Source organism: Rhyacophila brunnea, unplaced genomic scaffold (genome assembly GCF_057557595.1).
Source record: "Rhyacophila brunnea isolate RB1 unplaced genomic scaffold, BYU_Rbru_1.0 scaffold_19, whole genome shotgun sequence".
NCBI lineage: Eukaryota > Metazoa > Arthropoda > Insecta > Trichoptera > Rhyacophilidae > Rhyacophila > Rhyacophila brunnea.
Window position 1 is genome coordinate 34,949,071 of NW_028232848.1, and position 23,844 is coordinate 34,972,914.

The window sequence follows — 23,844 nt, forward strand, 5'->3', positions numbered from 1 at the left end:
CCAAATCCAGTGTGCGCTGGCGTATTTGATTACGTTGTATTTTCGATGATTCACATAGAAAATTCGCGAGCCCCCGCAAGCCTGCTTTAGTGGACTTTATGTCTTAGACTAAAGATACAACCCCTCCCCTGTATAGATTAGGTTAGCTACAAGCATTGATGTCTACAAGCTACAACTGGCTAGCATAGCAGGTTCATTTAAATATTTTTTACTGTGAGATTTATTTTAATTATGGAACAGTTAAAGTAGCAACCATTACCAAATACGATAATTTTGCATTATTATTTAATATTTAACTGAAAAATCGTTTATAATTTAGTAAGTGAACAGTATAAAACCAACAAAAATCAAATATTGGCAGTTATTGCTTGAACTCTTGAAGTGTTAAAAGTTAAGGAAGGGTAGGTAGGCAAGTAAGGGCAAACGTATCCGGAAATTTGTACGTTTGCAGTTGACTATAATATCACAATTCATTGTAAGCTATTTTATCAGATAGGTAGGTACCTTCTTAGACTATAGATATCTATATATAGGTACCGTATTAAGATAAAACTCATGTGTAAAGTTGGCGCCACTTCCCTCGGTCCATCGCCAACTCCTGCGCCTCCCGCCATGTCAGACCTGCAGCACGTAGGTCGCTTTTGCAGCACCGCTGCAGGGTGAGGGAGGGCCGGCCACGGCGACGGCGACGGAACCCTTGAGGCTGTGCCACAAGGGTACGAAGTGCCGCACTCTTTGGCGGCATCCGGAATACGTGTCCCAGCCACGTAAATCGTCTCTTCGTGATAACTTCAATCACGGAAAGCTGTTGTGTCTGCTCACGAACTCGGGTGTTTGTAACGCGGTCGTACCAATGTACCCCTAAGATTCGGCGGAGACATCGATTCTCAAAGCTCAAAAGCCGAGACTCTTGAAGCTTAGTAAGATGCCCTCTCTCGCAGTCTCACAGCCATACAGGAGCACAGGTAGCACGCACGCGTTAAACAAACGACATTTGGTCCTCACAGAATACAGCCTTGACCTCCATGCGACTCCAAACTGGCATATACCTACTCGTAATTATCGAGTTATACATATCAAATATATTATGATAATTTGATATCTACCTATATCAAATTAATGTTTTTATTGAATCTAATAATAATATTATGTGAACTGTCTGCACCACGAACAACGCGTTTTTTAAATATCAATGCTATACAGCCGTCTCTTTTCGGTAAGACAGCTCACGATGAACTGTGCTACTTACGTACAATTTACATGTAACAGTAATACCATATAGGTACAACTATTACTGTACCTATACGGCTTTGTCGAACCAAATACAATCCTCATCAATGGCACTCAAATAGAGCGAGTCAACAACTACGTCTATCTTGGCAACAAATGTCAATTGACGGTAGTATGTACGACGAAATTGCTCACAGAATCAAACTGGCATGCAGTGCATTTGGGCGCGTAAATACTTAGTATCTACCTATCTTCAAAAGTGATTTCCCATTATGTCTTAATCGTAAAGTGTTCTACCAATGTGTGCTACCAATGCTCACGTATGAATGTGAAACATGGACTCTTAATGTAAGAGAAATCCAATAATTACGCGTAGCGCAACGTGACATGGAAAGGTGCATATTGGGTAGGTAGGTATAACGCGTAAAGATCACAAAATAAACCAATGGATAAGAAAGAGTACGCGATATGATAGAGGTAGCTAAGTAGATGAAATGGCAATGAGCCGGACATGTCACTCGGCAAATAGACAAATGCCGTCATACAATGGTACCCAAGGGGCACCAAATGCCCACAGGGACGCCCTAAAACCCGCTGGATAGACGAGCTCATAATGTTCGTTTGATGTAAGTGGCAGCAAAGAATTAGGGACTGAGACGAGTGAAGAGAGCTAGGGAAGGCCTTCATCCGGCAGTAGATCGATGACGATGATGATAATAAATGCGCATTTGAGAGCATGGCGACCTCAGTCTTGGGTATCTGCTCCTGAGACATTAGCAGGCGTAAAAAACCGCTGATGCTTAACCCAAAGGGCTTCGTGATGGTTTGGAGGGGTCTGTGTTTGTGTTGCTAAGAGATGCTGGCCTGGGAAGACGCAAACAGGCTTGTAAGCGACAAAGATAGAGTGGCCGCCACCAACCTTGCCATTTGGAATAGATTTTTTTTAAATTAAAACGTGAGTAAACCAATCAAGTGCTTGGAATTTACTTATACAATTATATGGCGTACGTGAGTAAACCAATCAAGTGCCTGGCTTTTACTAATACAATGCAAATTCAAATTTATTTATTTTACATTATAATGAACATAACAAATTATAAATATAAAGCGTTCACGACATGACATAAAATAAGTGTTAACAATTATTAAAATAAAAATACAGAGAAATATGAGTTAATAATACAATAAGTAATAAAATAAGAAAAGAAATAAAATAAAATAACAAAAATAAAAGTAGATGGAAGCACACAAAGTGAACTTCGATAGACCCCATCTTAAAAACCTATAAAATACGCCCACCTAAATTCACTCTTACGTAAGTGGAATATATCGATATCCGAAGCGATTTCATTAAACATGGTTATTGCCCTCCCAATTGGTATTATTAATGGCAGATTGGTTCTGCACATTGGGAGAACAAACAACGGATGCCCTCGATTCCTAAGGTAATTATCAGAGACATACAAGCCAACACCACCAAGAATGGCAGAGTTCACATTTACGCCGCGTATAAGTCTGAAAAAATATGTAGCTAAATAAAGATCCCTTCTAAATTTTAAACTACTGTATGTAAGCATACCTATGAGAAAGTCAGTCGGATAGAGCCACGGATAATATCCATACAGCCGAAAGTAAAGGAGTCTCAAAAATTTCTTTTGGACTCTCCACCATAAGGCCGTACTTCAACTGATGCGGGGCCCAAACGATGGACCCACTCTCAAGTCTGCTACAATTATACGGTTGCGTATACACACAAATCCTTGTCACTGTGTACAATGGCAAGGTTATCTTGAGGATACTCTACTTGGAGATCGACATACCTACTAGGCTGCGGGAGTTGAACAAAGAAGACGTGAATTAATAGTAGGTACAATAATTTCTAAAGTCAATGAACATTGATCACGAAGCTTAGGTCCGCGGTTGAATTCGACCTGCCTATTATAAAAATTCCACCAGGCATTTAAACCTAAAGTAGGTAAATAAATTAAGTTCGTTTCCCAGCGTTTATGGGCCTGTAAGATTTAAAACGATTCAAATAAACTTGCGAAGACATTTTTGTCAGAGGGTCTTTGGATCGAACCGCATACCTCCAGGCATTTTATAGCCATTAAGAGGTGCCCAATAAACGAACTACAATGCACCTTATAAAAAGGGTACAATTAAACCCTTTTTATAAAGTAATATTCACATTAGGGCAGATACGACAAGGAAGACGTAAAAGTTAATTTATCCACCTGGCGGTAGGAAGAAAAATTTGCATTTATCGACAGCCACCCGTATAATATCTTCCACTTTAATAATACATAATATTATCCAGGTCTAGGGTTAGCAGCTGATGTAAAAATTGTAAACGAAATTTTATTTGTCTACGTCAGTGATTCCAAACCTTTAAGAGCGTACTTCAGTGAAACGGCAAATAATTTTCAACAGTAGGTGCGACGAAATTTCTCACTAGTCGCCAATCAGAGACCGACAGTCGAGGTGTCTGCACTTCGATTTATTTTGTCATGGCGTCGGATGAAAATATTCTTAAATCGTGTAAAGGTAAATAAAGATGACTAAAAAACTTTATGTATGTACTTAAAAAAGAAAACATGTCAATGAATATACTATTATTATTAGTAATATAACAATAAACATAACATTAAATGGACGCATGTTGGATTTTTATGACAAATTATATTTCGTTCGGCACGCGTCATTTGCGCAATCAGCGCAAAGCCTAGCCACGATCTTTTTATTAGACCATGCCTCATATAGCCTTGATTAACTCAATAAATAATACCAGATTTGGAATAAAAAATAAAAAATAAAAACCAAATTATTAATTATCATGCACTTCACGGTTATGTCTATTTTGTATTTTAACTTTGACCGAAAATCATAACATAAACCATGCCTCAACTGAAGTATATAATATAACCTTAATCTATGAATTATCGAAAGATTTTTTTCAGGTATCTTATAGGTATTACTATATGTACTTATAGAATACAAAATAGAGTACCTAGCCGAGCAAAAGTAAATTATTATTCGAACAAAAACCAAAGGCGTCCCGTGGCAATAGTCATTTTCGAAATCGAAATTCGTCGAAGGTTTTTGTCTTTTCCGCTCTTAAAAAAAAGAGACTTCCTTAACACAATGGCCCGAGAAGAATATCGAATTTACATTGTTAGTCTACTGGCGTAGCTAATTTTTTGTTAAGAGGCTGTCGTTTTTTGCCTGAATATCTGGAAATGATTTATAGTTCTAAAAGTAGGGGAACATTGTCTTGCGTTCCTATATCTATTATCATAATAGTGATATTATCATTCTAGAAATTCCTTGCACGTTAAAATGTCTTTTAAATCCGACGAAATGAGTATTGGAAATTGGAATGACATATTTTTTGCCCAGTCACGTTGATTCTTTTTTAAAACAATCAATACTTCATTTCCAGTTTTTTTTTTGTCAATTTGTCAGCTTCAGTGATCCCTTTAATTTTCAGTGAAGTGCCAATAAGTAGGGCAGGGTGGGGTGGTCAGATTTGGGCAATTTGAACTCAGGCCATTTTCATTGGGAACCAATTGTTAATAATACTATGATAACTGGATTAGGCATGGCCCCCACATCCTCAAGTGGGCCCCAGGCCAGGATCATTGGCGGCCCCACTACCTATCGCGGGATTAAAAACAGTGTGACGCTCTTCAGAAGTATTTTCCAAATGGTGTTCCAGTTCAAATTAATGATAGTTATTCAGTGTAGTTTTAGCGATTTTTTGTATTCTTGAATTCATCTACTTGAATTACAGAGTTGTCGAATATCGATATAAGTATTACAATAATCAAAATTTGCATCACAGAACCACATATTTTTAAATGTTAATATTCTTCAAGTAAAATAGTGCCGCAGGCAAATACCATTTGAGCAAATTTGTGTTTATCTCACTTATAAGGTAGACACGCCACGCCGGACCCCCCAGAGCCCTTGCTCCCAGGCTAGAGCCCTATCAGCCCCCTCCTTGTGGGTGCCATGGGATTAGGTATGCCTGTTAATAACCAAATGTTTTATTTTACAACCAATATAAAGTAAGTAAGTAATACCATTTCATTAAGGCCATGCATTAGTTGAGGCACGGTCTAAAAAGATCGTTGCTAGGCGATGCGCGGATTGCGGGTCGCGGGTGCAAATGACGCCTGTCAAACGAAATATTATTTGTCATATAAATCCAACATACGTCCATTTTATGTTCTGTTTATTGTTCTATTAGTAACAATAATAATATATTCATTGACATGTTTTCTTTTTAAAGTAAATGGGTAACGTTTTTAGTCATCTTTACACGATTTTAGAATTAATTGACCCGTCGCCATCACGCAGCAAAGTGACGTGTTTCTGGCTCGACATTCTCTCACTGAATGCGAGCGAGTCCAAAATTTCGTCGCGCCTACAGTTGAAAATTATTTGGCGTTTCACTGATGCGTCACCTTAAGGCAAACGTTTTTTGTCTTAGCACATGATTCTTATTTTTTTTAAATTTCTGTGGAACCAGGAAATATATTTTTTTACTAAGTATTTTATTGTAACAATCTGTACACTAAAATAAATGCCAAAATAAATGATGATTTTAAAATACTGTAAATTACATGGATTCAAAAAAAATTGGGTGACATGAAAACCTGTATAATCTGCAGGAAAAATGTAGGTTTGAAGCTCTGTCCTCTCTCTCTCTCTCCTATTCATACAGTAACGTCCCCTTTCATAGTTAGTCTCAAATTGTCTACAAAATGGTTTGATATGCGGATACATAACCTACGAATTTTACTACTTTAAAGTGAAAAATCTTGAAAAAATACGTAGGTGCCTACATATCATTTACTGAGGATCAGACTGATCAGAGCATTTCTACGAAACTCCTCTCAAACAGCCGCGTTTTATTTTGCCTACCCAAGTTCTTATTCTCTCTATCAAATTTCGTCTAAAATATAGTAAACTCCCGATTATCCGTGCATGAATTTAAATTTAAAAAAAAACCGCTTGCTCACGCAAATTTGAACAAATAGGTATTAGAAAGATTTCTACAAACAAACCAAAATCATAGATTTTCTTAGGTAATAAATAATGAGTATTAAACACGTTAAAACAACTGTAAGCTTTAAAAATGTATAATATTATGTAGTGTATTAAAAAGAAAAAAACCATAGTTCGGATTATCCGGGTTTTTCGTTCATCCGTACCGCCTTTCCCAACCATTGGCCCGGATAATCGGGAGTCTACTGTAATCTTGTTTCTACTATAGTAAGTAGATAATAGAATAGAAACCTACCAATAATAATTGTCTACCTATCGCATTTATTTGTTAGTATGTTTTCAATTCGACGTGTAGCGCGCCACTGTCGTGATCCGACAAATTACTTTGTTAGCTCCAATTCGACAATCAACAGGATACTTTTACACGGTTAATTACGCTTACTGTGATTGGTGGGCCACATAAACTGTGGCGTTTGAATTCGGAATTGTTACGAAAGAATAAATCGACTAAACCACTGCGTCATTTCTGTGTATGGATATTATGTTATTATGACAGTCATACATTGAAACATAATATTCCAACTGAAATGTAATAATTAGATACTAATTGAAGTGAAAAAAAAATACGAGTGGTATTGGCAGTAGAGTGAATACGAGTTATGTGTAAAACCCGGGAACCTTATGCCGGGTCCACACCGAAAACAAGTCGCGCGACAACTCGTTAAATTTTACGATAAGCATGATAATTATCGTAAAATTTCTTAAGCAATTATGATTATTATCGTAAAATTTAACGAGTTGTCGCGCGACTTGTTGCCGGTGTGGCCCCACTTTTAGATTATAGAAAAACCGGGAACTCAGAAATAGTGGGAACTGAAATACCTAAAAGTGCGGCTACACCGAAAACAAGTCGCGCGACAACTCGTTAAATTTTACGATAAGCATGATAATTATCGTAAAATTTCTTAAGCAATTATGATAATTATCGTAAAATTTAACGAGTTGTCGCGCGACTTGTTGCCGGTGTGGCCCCGGCATAACGGGTAAGCAGAAGCATTCAACCGATCTCGAGTAAGGAAGAGTACGGGATAAACTTAAACACTTGTCAAGAATACGTTATATGTCGAATACTGACAACTGCTCTCTGTTTATGCTTTGATGGCATTGATGCTCATTTAATACTTATTGGTGTATTGAAGGTTGCAACACACAGTATTGCACGTCTACAGTAATGCGTGGTTCATTTTCGTCTGTAGGTACACTTACACATTCAAAACCAGGTGACTCAGATATAATGGGAATTGGGAACTGAAATACCTAACGGGTTAGGAGAAGCAGGCAACCGATCTCGAGTAAGGAAGAATACGAGATAAACTTAAACACTTGTCAAGAATACGTCATACGTCGAATACTGACAACTGCCCTCGGTTTATATATAACGCTTATTTAATATTGGTGTATTACGTGTATTACGCGTATTACGCACACTATTGCACGTCTATATAATGCGTGGTTGATTTTCGTAGGACACATTCAAAACCCTGCGTCAAAATTTCCTGTATTGGAATTTGGATTACTTATAGCCTATCGGAATTATATTTTTATTATTAAACGCGGTAAAAAAAAATGCAGGCCATCACGGAGGATTTACTTTGGTCATTATAACGTACCCATATAATATAATCCTGAGCCTAAGCGATAGCGCTCATATAACGCGTCGAGCGGGCGAAGTCGGCCAATATTTTTATTGCTTTGTTATGAGAGACGCTGTAAAAATAATTGTTTTGTGCTGCTTGGGCCGCTTACTACATAGGTGAAGGGTAATGCGCGGCGAGAGACGTGTGATTATGGTTATGAATAAACACTGCATACGCGGACTTCGCCCGCTCGACGCGTTCTGTGGGCACCATCGCTTATACTACAAGGTTCTAAGTGTTCGTCCTTGAAAAAACAAACCCAACAAAGAAGTAGTATTCTAAGATGCCTCATTGTTATTTTTGTTTCTCCAAGGACAAACACTTAGAACCTTGTAGTTCTCCACTCGCGTAATGTAAACGTGGAAATTTTGCCGCAAATTGATTACCAGCCTGCCTCACAATACTTGCCTGCTTCACAATAATTTCATATAACCTGCCGCCCCTAGCCAGTGGCGCACCCAGGATTTAATATTGGGGGGGGCCCAAGGAGGAGAAAGTAAATTAGTCCCATAGGCTCTTTTTCTTCTTCACAGCCTAATTTCTCGTTGTCTATTGCACTTGGTGTACCTACACCATGGTCCCCACATCCTGAAACGGGCCCTCAGGCTAGGATATTTGGCGGGCCCCCTACCTACCGCTAAGATTAAAGGCAGTGTGAAACACTACATTAACGTTTTTCAAATTGTGTTTTAGTTGAAATTAAGGGTAGTTACACAGTGAATTATTGGCGATTTTAAATACATCCACATTAATAATGAAGCTGTCAAGTATCGACACATAATAATCAAAAAATATATTGCACAATTATATAAGTAATTGAAAATTTTCATGGTTATGAAATATAATAGCGGCGCCGCAGGCGACTTTTTTTACTATTAAAGCTAATTATTTGTGATGTGTGTTTATCTCACTTATCTGGTCAACCCGACCCGCCGGGCCCTCCACAGCCCGGGCCCCCAGGCTAGAGCCCTGTCAGCCCTCCCTATCCATGACCTACACCACTCCGGAATTCGAGTGGACACCGAGAATTTTTTTGACAGTTCCATTAGGGATTGGGTTTCTAAAAAAACTTGACATTAGTGTTTCGAAATTTTTGTGTTAGAAATTAAAATCTAAGAAATTGTTCTAAAAAGGGTGCTGGAGAATTACAAATCATTTTTTTGCCAGTGTTTTTATTTGTTTAAGCCCAAAGGTTTATTGGTTTTCAATTTCAATGGTTAAAATCATTCTGATAATTTTCATGTTTGGGTGGTGTCAATGTTTTTTGGGGGGGGCCAAGGCCCCTTGGCCCCCCCCCTGGGTGCGCTACTGCGGCCCTAGCTACCTAACTTACTTGGGGCAACCTTCATTCTGCCCTGAGAGAAGCAGTGCACCGTCTTCAGACACGAGAAAACGACCAAGAAGAGAGAAACACAAAAACACCAAATAAATTATGAATTTATTCGGAAAAGATTCGATTTTACCAAAAACATCCACAGTGGCCGCGTTCATTCACACACACAAAGCATGAGAGCATTATTATTTATTTACATTCACACTGACGCACACACAAAAGTGCTCGGCCAGATGAACAAAAAATGTGCAACAAAAACTCCCGTACATACCTACTGCGCCGCAACGGGATATGGGTACTATAAAATTAAAGTATGTATGTGGTAGGTAGGTACCTACTCCTGACGTCTGTCGGAAATGGGGAGTTTAGCGTATTAGCGGACTCATTTTGTCTTTATAAAATAGCTTTTGATACTTTAAAATAACCCTATAATAGTGTAATGAAACAGTAGTGTAGTCTCAGATTAAATAATAAAATAAGCAGATGTAGCGTTTATATCAGTAGCGAAGGGTGGAGGTAGGCTGTTAAGATCCGCCATAAATCATCATCAGCCGGGGTCAATCCACTGCTGGATGAAGGCCTCCCCAAGCTTTCTCCAACTCTCTCGGTCCTGTGTCGTTCGCTGCCACGTATTTCCGCCGAACTTTACCAGTTCGTCAATCCGGCGGCTTTTAGGGCGACCCTGTGGCCGTTTCGTACCCCTTGGGTACCATTGGATGACGGCATTTTTCCAGCGGCCGTCCTTTCGGCGAGCAATGTGCCCCGCCCATCTCCATTTCAGCTGTTTGGCAACGTCTATTACATCGCGTACTCTTGTCTGCTTCCTAACCCATTCGTTTACGATCTTACGGTCTTACGGTCCTTTCGCGTGATGCCCAACATGCACCTCTCCATGCCTCGCTGTGTGACTCTTAGCCTTTGGACATCTCTCGTGTTGAGGGTCCACGTCTCGCAGCCATACGTGAGCACGGGTAGTACACATTGGTTAAACACCCTACGCTTAAGACATAATGGTAGGTCACTCTTGAAGATACTATTCAGACGTCCGAAAGCACTCCATAAATAGTACACATTAAACTTTGTTAGTCGTACGTATGTTTTAATTGAACCAATACTGCAATTTACAGATGGTGTTGGTTAGTTTTTAAAAATCAATTAAACCCTGCCTAAACCAAACCATAACAGTTTTGGTATAATTTGAGAGAACGACAAAATTGTGCAAACTTTATCATTCCATACTTATTTGTTTTCGTTGGATTAAGAATACATATTACACATATTGTTGGTTCATTTTTTTAATTCATTAAACCTTGCCTAACCAAACTCTAATAGATAAAACATATTATTTCATCTATAAAATATCCAAAGTTATTTATGATTTAATTGCATAATTTTAGATATTTTATAGATAGACGAGTATTTTTTGACTATTATTATCTATTATGGCTTTGTTTTCGCAGGGTTTAATTACATTTTAAAAACTAACCGACACCATCTATAAATTGTAGTCTTATTTCAGTGAAAACAAATACGTATAACTATCAAAGTTTAGTGTGCACTATTTATAGCGGATCTTAACAGCCTACCTCCACCCTTCGCCACTGGTTTATATACAATACAACAATATTATGAAATAGTTAACCAGGGAATACGCCGATGACGCTGTCCTATTCGACAACTCCTTCAAATACCTGGGGGTACTCACATCACAGGAGATAGTATTTTGCAGAGAGAGCTCGCTATCCGAATGGGAATAGCTGGAGCAACATTCAACTCAATGCGGAGTGTCTGGGATTCACGATTGTGCTCGGTCAAAACCAAATGCCGCTCACTCTCGATACTGGTGCTTTTCGTAAAAAAATACTATAAGGGCGATCTACGCAAGTAGCAAGTTTCCCATAAATCAAAGTGTTGGCCTTTATAATGCTTAATATACAATAAGTAGTTAGGTAAGTGATGACCAAACTTATTATTTTTGTTCCTTGATTTTTGAAAGTAATAAAATTTTCCATTCATTGTTTTTAAATGCGAATTTCTCATATTTTTTTTTTGAGAAAATCTAGCAAATTTTCTGCCATCTACCTACCAGCGTATTTTCTGACCTTATCTGGCAAATTTTACGAATTAAAGTTGGCAACACTGGTTATGATGCATATTCCACTAATGACTAAAATCACTAAACCAATAAGGGGGTTGGTTGATTATTATAAATTTATGTGACTTAGGACTTTCATTATGAATAATAATTGGATCCATAGCTAACGATTTCATACATTAATCTAACTTAAATAGGTAAGTACATTATTTCTTTAGAATATTTAATTTAGATAATGGTTGAATTGTAATAATAACAACATTGTATGTGTATGATTTGATTGGTGAACTCTTCTTTATATCCCTAAGCGCAAACCACAATGTGTTTACAATTTATCATTGATATTAGTTCGATACATCTGATATGAAAAAGCATTCATACGCGAGCACGAAAGTATACCACCGCACAATAAATAAGATCGAATCGTTTCACAGCGCGCAAACCGGACGTACCGCGTTTTTCCTACCAGAGCTACATACCTATCAACCAACCCAACGAAAAAATAAAATAAAAAAGCCCTCAAAATGGCTGCCAAGCGAATATGCACTGTGCGTCTCTTTTTAATGAATAACCCGCGAAGGTGCCCTGTCTCGTTCTCACTCGCACATTCGTGATTGCACCCCCGGAACCCTTATAAATATGGTTGTGCTCTATACACCCATACCACAAAGCGCTACATTCACACACACATAAATATACTGATTGCCCGTATACTCCCTTCCGCCTCACCCCAATCTTCAAACCCAACACGAATAGATAAACGAGTCCACGCGGACTGCATCTCTTACAAAAATCTGCCAAACCAACCGCGAGATGCTACAACGGTCTCTTACCCAATGAAATCTTGCAAAACGTATAAACCACGCCTTTAATAAGCGTTCTTCGTTTTTAGGCCAATGAAAACGCGTAGATGTGACCAATGAGAGTGTATTCTTTTATTCTACGTCGTTTTTGAATCGGTCCGCGTGGACTCGGGTTGGAAGCGCTGTAAGAGCGTACAGTGGAGCAAAGCGTGTGCTGGTGTCTGCGCGCGGGCATCAAACATAAATTTGTATAGGTTACCGGCAAAAATGGGCGACAGTAAAAAAATAAACGCGGCGAGTGACTGTACATGTACGAACTCATACATGTGTACGCGCGGCTCGCCGTGTAGTAAATGTTATACTCGCAGCGTTATACTATTGTACCTGTGTGCAACGGTTTTTGTGTGTGCATGTTTATGTACATTTTTCGAGTAGAGATAAAATCTAGTGGGCTTCGCACAAGCCGGCAAAGGGGAATAGAGTTTCACGAGCTGATCTTCTTGTCCTTTCTTTTTGGTACACATTTTTATATTTTCTTTTGCCATTTTTTTTCTCTGCGGTTTCCACCGAATCTCACACAGGAATGGTCATTTTTATTTTATCCGCCATATTATAAATAATTAACAGTAAATATAAAAATATTAATTTTATTATATTTCAATATCTACTATCAAATAATCACCATAAATTTATGTGGTGGTACAAGTCTGCGGTTGTTTTCATTGTCGATTTTGGCTAAATTCAAGACTTCAAGAATGAAAACGTAACCTAACCTAACAAATAATCCCGTAGGTATATCGGCTATTGTCAAAATTTGTTTGCCGCTGGCTTCCTGTAAAGTGTCAATAGTTAATCATATATCCTATATCTATATAGGCATTTGCCTTGATTTATCTGTAACGCATGAGCGAAAACAAAAAATGTAAATGTGTAGGGGAGAGCGAGACAGGGAGAAGACGTACGTATTCGTATTAAAATATTAAATTATGTAAAGTGAAATAAAAAATACACAAACTCAAATTCTAAATTTGAAAAATAAACGAAAATACAGCAGTCGTTTATTTTAATTGACAAAAAAATGATTGGATTCTCTCACGATAGTTTGACAGATTGTTATGTAGGTGTATATTACTTAGTACATACTTCAATGCAATACTAGTATTTATAGAATGTATTAAGCGACATTAAAATTAATTTGTGACAGATTAACAGAAAATATATAAGGCAGTAAGAATAAAATCTAAATATGATTTAAATTCAAATAATTAATGATGCAGAACTAATCCACACTCAAGAATGGTGACAGGTGGCACTGCCACCCATGCCCAAATATTATAATATGCTTACTATTCTTTATACTATTATGTTTGCTTGCTAATCAGCTAAAGAAAATTAAATGCAATGTAGATCATCCACATGTAGAGACAAAGTATACCTACTTATATACCTAATATATTCGATAAACTTCGCGTTTGTTCTCGGGAACGTGTTGATAACTTTTATCATGTGCATACTGCACGTATAAACCACAATTATATAAAACAGTCTAGCCATCAGTGGCGTCCAGAGATTCACAATCTCTCAAAAAATCTTATAATATTACTAGTTAAAAGTAAACTGCAACTCACACTGATTTAGACACCTATTATAATATATATCCACTTCTTCTGCAGGATCAATAATAAATCTTCTTTAAACAACTTTCCTAAAAATAGGCACATTCAGTAGTAGGTACCTATCTGTTCGTATACCTTAGGTATTTAATGGATATATTTAATTATAATATGAGTTGCAGATCTGTGTAGGTATTTAAAGTAAGTAGGTAACTAATTAGGTACGCAAAAGTATACAAAGATAATATTTTCATAGTATTTCTATTTTAGATGGCACATTGACACATACATTTATCATATCTACAGCCTGAAGATACTAAAAGACGAAACCCGGATCTCAAAAATAACTTAATTAGAATAATACGAAACTTAAGTCAATTATAATCCTGATGGTTGTTAAAATTTAGAATTTCTGGTGCCAATGGTCCTGTGAACGTCGTCTAATAGAATTAAAAATAAATCATTCGATCTACCTACGATATTGTGTGTTATTTCAACTGATACACAGGTTTGGATAAGTTACTTTATTTATTTAATATTATGTACCTCCATTATAATATGTTACGACACTGTTTTGCAGTGCAGTAGATACAGATAGACCTATATCTAAGTAGTTATAGGTATTTATTAGACAATGTATTCTTGAGATAAGTTGCTTAGCGTTTGCGGCCAAGTTAAGCCAAGGAACAAACGCGATTGCATTCGTCCTTAACCAGTTAATCAGACTCGCCTAGGTGTTAATAATTAATCAATCCAATTTGTGGCTATTATATTGTAAAGAGATTGCGTAGAAAAGTCAGATATCGCCAAAATAATTGATATATGTATGTTATAGGCATGTTAGGCACAACGTGGAAACGAAACCAATGGATAAGGAGGTAGATAGGTACTTGTAGATTTGATTATTACTCATTACCAATTAAAGATCCTGGCATTCCTAGTTCAGTTCGAATAATTATTCTTAAAGAAGATACTACTATTTATGCTTATTTTATCTTATTACTTACTTATTAACTTACTCATTTCGTCCATTCAATTCTAAACTATCCTAAACGCCAATTTTTCGAAATATACGTTTTTTCTCAATGAAATTTCCAACATTTCTGTATGAACCTAAATACATAGGATTATATTGAATTTAAGAATAAATTATTTTCATGCCACTTCTTAAGTATCCTATGTGACATTATTTGCCAACGTATTAAATTTTTCATAAAATTTAAATTGGAAAACATTCCCCAAAATTTATTGTAATTTGAAACACAACAAATGATTTTTCAATATTTCGATATTACAGAACTAAATCGAATTAATTATAGGTTCATAATTTCTAAATTTCGCTTTCCTGCACATTTTATGATTTGGCATATAGGATAGTTTAAAATTGAATAGACGATTTTATCTTAATCTATTACCAAAAATAAAATATAAGGTTCCAATATTTTTGTGATTAGTTGAGAATAGTCATGTTTTAATTAAGTATAATATATTTTATATTCAACATGTGTATGATTTTAAATTGCAAGTTTAAAGGCTCTATCTGATAGAGGTCACTAAGCTGATGAAATGGCAATGGGTTAGACATGTAGCTCGGCGAGTGGGCAGCTGCTGGACAATTAATGCGGTCTTACAGTGGGACCCAAGGGATATTCAACGTCATAAAACTCGCCGGATCGAGAAACACACCTAATTCAGATTGCAACATGAGTGGAAGCAGCTAGGGGAGGCCTTTAACAGTGGATTGACACTAGCTGATGAATATACCTATGATAGCAGAATGCATACAAATATAATATGGTATGGTAAGTAATAGACTGAAGAGCCTGAGTCACCATAAAAGTCTAAGTACGGGAAAAGAACCCGTCACCCTGGAATAACCAGGCGAAGGACATTAGGGGCTATTCATTACCAATCGTCATCATAGCTGCGGAATGAAGAAGAAAATGAAAATAATCGTAGAAAGTAACAGAACTGTTCCGAAACAAGTCATGACCTCAACGGTGAGCATGACAAGTAACAACATACTGTGAAGAAAAAGTGGTAAAATTAAAAAAATAACACACATTTCCACTTTTATATTATAATAAATAGACTCAGGTGTTTATTTGATTATTTAATTTGATTTATTGTTAATAATGTTATACCTATATTACATTAATCAATTTCGTTGTATGAAAAATTATTATTGTTTTATTACTTTGTAAAAATTAAATAATTAAAAAAAATAAATATAAAATAAAAGTATGCCAATTTTTAATGACACGCTTGGGAACCGATATGAACATAGATGCCAACATTAAAGACATGCCCCATTGCTCGCCTACTGGTTATTAGGGTGGCTCGCCGAATCGTTTCATGGGATTATATTATTTACTTTTTTATTTTTATTATTTTTTTTCTCGCCGAAACTTGCGTCGTTTAAATTTAAAAAGCAGAAATATAATTTTATTAATCACTCTCATAAAATAGGTCGCACATTTCAAGAGAAATTACTTAAATAAATAACGCATACAAAAAAATGTATAGGTATTGAAATCTTTTTGTTTTACTCATTATTTAATTAATGTTTTAATTCTATCGTAAAAAAATTGTTAAAATTCGCCAAATATAATAACCGTTATACAAAATTACATTATTTATATTTGTCTTTATTTATCTGTCTGTAACGTATAGTTATCACGAAGAGACGCTTTACGTGGCTGGGACACGTATTCCGGATGCCTTATGGCACAGCCTCAAGGGTTCCGTCGCCATAGCCGGCCCTCCCTCACCCTGCAGCGGTGCTACAAGAACGACCTACGTGCTGCAGGTCTGACATGGCGGGAGGCGCAAGAATTGGCGATGGACCGAGGGAAGTGACGCCAACTTGTGCTTGCCCTATGCCCCAATGTAGGGACGTGACAGGGAAGAAGAAGAAGAAGAACGCATAAGCTGCCTCTACATTTACATCTCTACTATCCATTTCGCTCATGAAACTCACGTACAATAAATACACTGGCTTTATCGAAATAGATATCTACCTACATATCTACATTACTGTTCAAATCGACGCGTTCGTCAGCTAGGAATATTGGTACCCTGTATTGCTTTGCTTATGATATTATTGTCAGCTAAATAGCGTATCGACAAAAATGTTGACAGGTGGCACTGCCGCACTGTATTATTTTTTTGCTGCATGGAAAGGTCTGGGGAATGGATGAGAATGGCGAGTCAATGAAGAGCTGTTGTGGAGGTGGCCAAATCCTGTCATGAGGTAGCGGCGTGGGGGTGAATCTTTTTTGTAAAATTGTCACATATTAAAATTGTTGGACTATTTACAATGTTGTAGCTACACCCCCTCCATTTTTTTGTAACCACGTGTGGTGGTTTTAACTCGTGGTCTTTGAAGTTTAGCAGGACAAAATGTTTTAATTTGTACACAAATTTATGATCTATTCTACACCGCACAAGGTGAACTACCATTTTGCCGTAAATCATGTCTCTCGCCTACCTCCAAGGAATGTATTCTTATATTCTTCGTCTTCACTACATTATTAGAAGATACCCGAGCAGCACAGAGCAAGTGCATCTTCCAGAGACTGGATTAGCAATGACAGAAGCAACAAAATCAACGCAGGATTGCTTTAGTTTAGGACTTGTTCATTTGACGCGCAACAAGTCTCCAGGTACATGTGACCTCATTGAGTCGTCCACATGCACTCACAGCGAGACGTCTGTCGCGCGACAAGCGCAAGCGAGACTCTCGAGAACGCGACGTTTATAATCATTTATTATTAATTATTTACGACCGCGCGATTTCATAGAAACAGAGTAGGTAGGTACTTATCAGTCTTATCACAATTGAGTTGTCGGGCTTTTTTCTTGCACTTGCGTTTATTTTTCTATGCCGATTTAAACATGAATTACGTCACCTAGCTTCTTCACTGCCAAATGTAACGCGCTATATGGACGGAGCACATTTTACTCGAGCGTAGAGTATCCTCTACGTAACTTTGCAATTGTACACAGTTACAAGATTTGTGTGCAATACGCACTGCGTATTAGTGCATTAGTAAATGCCAGGCGCCTGATTGGCTGATTTCTTCAAATAATTCGAAATAATTCAACAAAATCTACTTATTCCGAGGGTAGTATAAAGCGAGGTGGGACACGCGCCATCTGGACAAGGAAGCCTTTGGTACGTTGGAATTAGATTATTGGCAACACTTGTAATTTTAGTAATGACACAGTTAATTCTCTGTAAAGAAGATTTTCAAATACTTCTTCATAATCTGGTATTGAGGTATATATGAGTGAAGTATGAATATACTTATTGAAAATGAAACAGGGGTGCCATTTAAAAACTGTATTAATTAATAAGTAGCCACATAATATATCAGTTCACAACCCTCACTATGTACATATCTACATTTTAAATATGCCTATAATTATATTAAAATGTAATCCCAACATGCCTACAAGTAATAATTTATAAAAGTTCGTCTTTTTAAAAAAAATCTGCCCAACACCTTTCATTATGACACGGAGTTATTTAATTTGCGAGGCATTAAACATCGATAATAGGTTTTAAGCCTGATCCCTCTATTAAAAATGTATGCTGTAAGTTGTACGACGTAAAAAAATATTTAATTGTACAACGCGATCATTTAATTATACCTCGGCTCTCCCCCCACCACTGATCTAAAGTGACTACATACACAGGAATTCTGCCTACCTACTAAACACACAAAAAAGTATAGAGGCGAATTATTGTGCAGTGCCGTAGTCAACAAAATCATATTGCACAAATTTGTTAAGTAATTCATTTATTACTTGACGACTACTTCATCTTGGTCATGTAATGAAATAATTCTTAGAAAAATGTACACCTGGAGAAAGTATTCGTATCTTATCAATCGATAGATACCTATTATATTTGTCAGCGGTACCTACATCCTGGGCGAGATGCTTTTGATTATAATACTCTTGAAGGTTTACTGGCAGGGAACACAGAATTAATGGGAACTGAAATACCTAACGGGAGTGGAGTAACAAGCAACTGATATGGAAGAATATGGAATAAGCTTAAACACGTGGCTAGAATACGTCATTCTAAGCTTGTCTTTCGTTCTAACAACAACTCTCATTTTATACACTGATGCTCATTCGATATTGGTCTATTTGAAGATTGCAACACATACTATTGCACGTCTATAATGTGTGCTTCATTTTCGTAGGACACTCACACATTCAAACCCCTGCTTTAAAATGTAGTGTAATTGGGGTATAGCATATCTGAATTATATTTATTGAACTGTTCTGTGGTTACTAGGCTAATACATACCGGGGGTCACAAGAAAATATCAAAATGTAGGTACCCTAACGTCGGTATCATAATCTAACCAGTTTAGCTATCGAACTTAAAAAAACAATATTTTAATCTTATTGAAACTCCCCTTTTCGTAGGAACAGTTCAGTGGATACAGTCATACCAATCACATATATAATCATACCATTGATCTTTCCTTGGAGATGAGTAATGCTGTAGGTACTTTTCTTCTTTTTCTATTCGTTTGAGGACGTCATCATCTGTTACACTGTTAGTCCAACGAACATCTGTCACAGAATAAGGAAAGAAAGCTTCAACTATTCACGACATTTCCTGGTAAAGAATTAAAACTACTTACATCAAATCGTACCCAGTCTCTAGGCTGCATATCTGTTGCTTAACATTTAATAAAATTCCAATAAATTTAACATTAGAGAAAGTGTCTATGACTGGTATTGACCAAAGGTATTGCGTGTACATAATCCTGACATATTGTAAAAATACTTTTCCCCTTCTGAATTAATTCATTTTTCGACACCGAGGCAACAATCAGGGGATCCACAAATGTTACCCACTAGTTCCAAGGCAGTTTGCTTCAATCTTCAATAAGTAATGTATTTAGTCCATGTCAATCAATAAGTAGATTCAATACTGCCATCACATAGAAATTTTCTGTATCGCTATCAAATTGTTGTAATTAAATATAATCATCATCATTATCATCATCAGCCTGAATCTATCCACTGCTGGATGAAAAAGATGAAGAACGTTATCATTTCATCGATCCAGCGGTCTCTAGGTCTACTTTGCGGACGTTTTTTCCAACGATTGTCTCTTCCTCGAGCTATGTGTCCAGCCCATCTCCATTTGAGGTTTTTAACAAACCCTATCACATCGCAAACCCTTGTCTGCTTCCTTATCCACTCATACCTCTTTTTGTCCTATCGCGTTATGCCCAGCATGCACCTCTCCATACCACGTTGTGCTACTCTAAGTTTCTTGATATCTCTTTTACTTAGGGTCCATGTTACACACGCATATGTGATTATGGGAAGCACACACTGGATGAACACTTTGCGCTTTAGGCACAGTGGACGGTCACTTTTGAAGACATTATTCAGGCGGCCAAAAGCACTCCAGCCTAGCTTTACTCTGCGAACAATTTCATACATCCATCTATAGACACTTGTTGTCCCAGATAGATGTAGTTTTTCACCTGTCCGAGCTGAATGCCATTGATGGGGATCTATTTTTGGCCCGTAAAGCAGTTGAACATAACTTTCGTCTTTGTTACATTTATTTTCAAGCCTACTTTGTTGCTTTCTTCAGCGAGTTCCTGCATTCTGGTTTGGAGGTCTTCTGAGTTTTGTGAAAAAATTACTATATCATCGACATAGCGCAGATGACTCAGGTATCTCCATTTATAGGGATTCATTTGTCATTCCAGTCAAGTTGCCTGAATAAGTCTTCAAGGGTAGCTGTAAATAGTTTAGGTGAGATTGTATCACCTTGTCGGACACCTTTGCTGATGTTTTACCGTTTGATGCCAATGATATAAACATACCTATAAGTACATAAATACATACATAAAAAACAACCGTGAAAGTCTCAAACATTAAATATTAGTTCACATTAATTCCATTAGTACTAAAATAGGCAGAATCGCGAAGAAGAATAAGAAATATGGACGCCAGTGTATGTGAACTAGTATGTACATATTATATCAATCGCGGAAGAGCGTGATTTCTTCAACAAAATATGAAACTAAACACTCTTCTTGCCTTTGCCCCATCTTCCCTCAAAGTATAAAAATGTCCCCTCGAATTGTATTGAGGGGCCGCGATAGATTTGTTCGCGAGCTTGCCCCTGCCACGTCAGAGGTAAACTTACCCGAGTCTTCCCCCTGTGATCTCCGACGTTCAAAATATAATGTGACTGATTTTAAATACTTAATACTTTTTAGTTATTTAATTAAAAATTAAGCCCTCGCTCTTAACCATATAAGCTTGGAGAGCAGATGCATACCTCTCCTAATTGATGGAATTGAAGAAATTTATAATGCTCAAATTACATTGACAGATTGCGTCGGGCCCGATCGTCTGTCACGATTGCCAAAATCTATTATCTATGTGTTTTCAGGATCGTGAACGATCGTGAGAAAATTGGAACAAATCCCACGATTCACGAAGATTCAAGCAAAGATTGCCGAGAACGTACGAAAATATCCGAAGCTACCGCCCGCTTGCGAGGTTAGGTTTGACAACTGAGCTTAGGCGTAAAATTACGAGGGAAAACTGTTTAGTGTAGCCACCAATCTAACGAAGAAATAGTTTTCGGTTAACCTACATTTTTAATAACAGCAACACTATCTATATTTATTTTAAACGAATGAAAAGCAAGGACCACTGCTATCGAATCGTTGCGTGTACTTAATTGCTTATAGTGTAAAGACGTTGGTCACGACGGTCGGCGTGGATCGTTGGATCTGGTTGGATCTGCGCGTCTGCCAATTTAATTAAGTCTTAACAATGCTGGAATGGAGTGCATTTGGAAGTCTGAACAAAATATTCAAGAGTAACTTCAAAGTCAAAGGGAATTAGTTACCTTCTGGGTAAGACTGTAAAAAGGATAGTATAATACGTGTCACGTCAACGAAACGCGCATTCATATTCATTGTTTGTAATACTTGGGCAAAATAAAGAAATACAAAAGCGTGTTTTGTATTTCTTTATGGTTTTATGGTCTGACCGCTATTAAGGTAGAATTGGTAGAGGCAAAGTCTTGGTCTATGGCGAATGGGTTCCACAGATAGATACTTACGCAAATAGCGAACAAGAGCCCACTGGATCGATAAGATTAACAAGCTTAGTGGATGTAGGTACGTGGCGGCGAAAGGCAGAGAAATTCTCTTACTATCGCATTCTCAGGTACACTCACCAGACTTACTCCAAATAGTAGATTTCCATTCGCCATAGAGATTTACGCGACATCAAGCTATGCACCATGTCAGCCTAAGTATTTCCAATGTCACCCGAAACTACTTCATCTGACGCTCTTGTAATAGGTACCTACTTATGTGATTGGTGTTGGTGGGTGACGAGTGAAACACATGTAATTTATGAACGTTCGCGTTGCAACGCGAGACAACTTGTTACTGTGTTGTTGACAATCCCGAGGCCTGTAATGGACTGAGTTGAACGGGACGCTACATAATCATTATAAGATTATATATTTTTAAATCAATGCTCTATTTAATAACGTTAAAAGCGCCATTTCTATTTCGATCATAAATAAAATTAATACCTACATACTTTTATTATTCTCTTTTTCTTTTCTCTCTTCATCCTTACACTATTGTTGTTGCTGCGAGAAGTTGGCAAGTCAATAATTTAGGTAGTTTTAACGACGATTTGTGAGTGCTACGTACATTATACGTATCATTTGTGTTGAGTATTCTTGAATATGCCAGCATTATTTGGAGTCCTAACAGGTCCGTCCACATAATTAAGTTGGATCGAGTCCACAATAGATTTTTTATATTTATTTACTAAGGACATAGGGATTCTTCGTGATTACTGGGTCCATTTACAATCCGTATAGATATATGCACCTACTGGCAAATATTAATGTTAAGTTAATTACTTGGTGGGAAGGTTAAAATTTTTAACCTTCCCACCAAGTAGCTCTACGGCAGGGGGGGGCAAACTGCGGCCCGCCGGGTATTTTTTTGCGGCCCGCCATCATTATTAATTGTACTTCTGATTACGAATAACTTCTATATATTTTTTATAAAAATATTGATAATATATTAAAATTTGAAGAATTTGTTGTTTCGTAAATGTATTATCTCAGTACGTCTTCCTTGCGTCTCGTTGAACATCGTGACACATTTAAATACTTTTAACTCCGCGTTGCAAGGCAAAACAATATATGCCCATGATATGGTAAAAAGTTTGAATGGATTTCAATTAAAACTCAAGTTATTCCTTCAACAAATATCGAATAACAACGTGGACCACTTTGCAACTTTGAAGTTGCTGAATATATCAGAATATAAATTTGAAGAATATGGTAAAATTATTAAAGCTCTGAATGACGACTTTTCACAAAAATTTGGTGACTTCTGAAAAATTGAGACTAGTTTAGCAATAGTACGCGATCCATTTTCAATAGATATTGATATTGTACCGACAGAGCTACAACTTGAGATTATTGATCTGCAGTGTGACACTGATTTAAGAGAATTGCATCGTCGTGAAGAAATCTCCAAATTTTACAATGCCCTTAATTCAGACAAATTCGACCGACTTAAAGATTATGCACGAAAAATTTTCATTATTTTTGGATCAACCTATAAATGTAAACAAACATTTTCGATCATGAACCTCAATAAAAATTCTTTACGATCAAATATCTCCGATCCCCATTTACAAGCAGTTTTGAGAATATCAACTACAACATTAACACCTGAATTTAAAAAAATGTACAACAGTTTCATTCTTCTCATTCATTTTTTTGTAATGTTTATTTTTCGTGATAATAAATAGTGTATATCTAAAAATGGTATTTTACTTGCGGCCCGCCGCTCATTTTGAATTCTTGAATTTGGCCCTCCATCCAAAAAGTTTGCCCTCCCCTGCTCTACGGTTTTCATGATACCCCGTCGCAGACAGATGTGATCTATCATGAGGCTGTGTATCGTGCGATTAACTTATTTGATGCAATCGTAAAGTTGATTTATTTTTTAGTAACTAT